This window comes from Salvelinus sp. IW2-2015, linkage group LG8 (genome assembly GCF_002910315.2).
Source record: "Salvelinus sp. IW2-2015 linkage group LG8, ASM291031v2, whole genome shotgun sequence".
Taxonomy (NCBI): Eukaryota; Metazoa; Chordata; class Actinopteri; order Salmoniformes; family Salmonidae; genus Salvelinus; species Salvelinus sp. IW2-2015.
In genome coordinates, this window is record NC_036848.1 from 42,650,210 (window position 1) to 42,652,247 (window position 2,038).

The following is a 2,038-nucleotide window of genomic DNA, read 5'->3' on the forward strand; positions in this document are numbered from 1 at the left end:
GCATGGACACACACCAATATTGATGGGAGCTGTACATAATCATTATCAGTGTTAGCTGTCAATCACTTTCCTCCCCCATGGCATCAAATACATAATAAACCCTTTGTGGGAAATAATTACAAAAAAAAATACCTGACACCCCCCGGCCCCAGGATTTCACAGCACAGTTTATTACATTTCAGGCTCTTTCTTTTATTTGTTAACATATTTTATTTATGTTTCTTGTTTTTCTTTCTTTTGTTTTTCTTTCTTCCGGCTGACTCCTTTGTTTTTGGGAGTTTTTACAGTTTAATAACTATTCTAATTTTTGTTTAAAATAAAAAAAGAGAGCGAGAGAGAGAGAGAGAGAGAGAGAGAGAGAGAGAGAGAGAGAGAGAGGGATAAGTATACCCATAGACATATGGACCCGCACAAACACACATACGCACGCACATACACGCTCACACAAACACATGCTTTCTCTCTCTCTCTTTTGTTCACACTCTCTCTCTCTCCACCCATCTCTCTCACTCCTACAAAACACACACTCCGACATATCTGATTTGTCCTAATTTCCCAGCTCCCTGTCTTGATAAATCCCATGCAGCAGCAGCAGCATCACATTGCTAAACCATCATTAGCACAGAGCTCCTGACAGCTCACACTGCCAACAGAGAGAGAGAGAAAGGGAGAGAGCGAGAGAGACAGAGAGAGAGAGAGACAGAGAGAGAGCGAGAGGGGGGAAGAAAGGATAGAAATACTTCTTCATACGTTACTAAATCACCTTGAAGAAGCAGCTATAGAACAGCCCTGAGGTTCCTCCACTCTTGCTCTCTCTTTCCTTCGGCCTATATCTTGATGTAGACATGGCAGATGATTCCTTCTACTGCTTTCACAGGTTTGCATCCCAAATTGCACCCTATTCCTTACATAGTGCACTACTTTTGACCAGAGTCCTATGGATCCTGGTCATAAGTGGTGCACTATGTAGGGAATAAGGTGTAATTTAGGATGGGCTCATGTTGAAGGTTAAAGAGAGAACAAGCAGCAGGGGAGACACGTGTGTGTGTGTGTGTGTGTGTGTGTGTGTGTGTGTGTGTGTGTGTGTGTACACCGTGTGTGTGTGTAGTGTTGCGGTGTGGTTGTGGGTGTGTTGTGTGGTGTGCTGTGTGTTGTAGGTTGTGGGTGTGTGTGTGTGTGTTGTGTGTGTGTTGTGAGGTGGTGTGTGGTGTGTGTGTGTGGGTGTGTGTGCCTGAGCTGAACCCCTTATTAAAAACACATCTCTCGAAACTGATATTCCCACCTGCTGCAATTGGAAAACAAACACAATGGCCCCCAGTTAGAGGAGAGAGTATGACGGGGTGATGAAAAAGCAGCGTGTTAGTGGTGCCTGTATAACCTGTGCTTGTGGGTCCTCTTCATAGCAGCCTTACAAGTAGTCCAACCGCCTGACTGATTGATTAAAATATCTCCAAGCGAAGACGCCTCACTCTTGTGATTCCAGAGCGTATCGTATGGTGCCTGAAAATAAGTCAGTCGTTCCCAAAGCGTGTCTACTTAGCGGCTGACTAAATCCATGGTTAAGATATTGAATGACTGTTCTAGCTCCTCGCCTGCTGGAGCACATCCCAGACCGTCACTTGGAGAGAATATATGGGATTCCCATAGAAGTGATGGAGTGGAAACTGGCCGAGCGTTTAAATGAAATCCCAGTGATTCCCGTAGGACCTTTCCAAAACGGGAGACAGTGTGTTAACGATTGGCCTGTAGCTTATAAGATAAGTAACTGGCTACGGATGAATATTCGTGATTATAGTGAGTAAGCGATATTCACTGTATTAAAAAGGCATTACGTATAAATGCAGACAATCCATCCTCATTGTGTCTAACCTGAATAACTACATACCACTCTTAAACAATAATGCCCGAGTGGGGTGGTATATCACGGTCAACTATACCCATGGCTAAGCGGCTGTTGCTGACGCACAACGCAACGCGTGCTGCGCTATATTCCCTCACATATAGTTCATAAACCTCTAGCAGTCCGGCCTGGCTCAAC

The 2,038-nt window shown here is 44.6% G+C and overlaps 1 protein-coding gene across 1 annotated transcript in view; it reads left to right on the forward strand.

Annotated features, from left to right (window-relative positions):
- Positions 1-2,038, forward strand: part of sdk2b (sidekick cell adhesion molecule 2b) — a 152,956-nt gene that overhangs the window by 66,767 nt on the left and 84,151 nt on the right. The window lies entirely within an intron of this gene.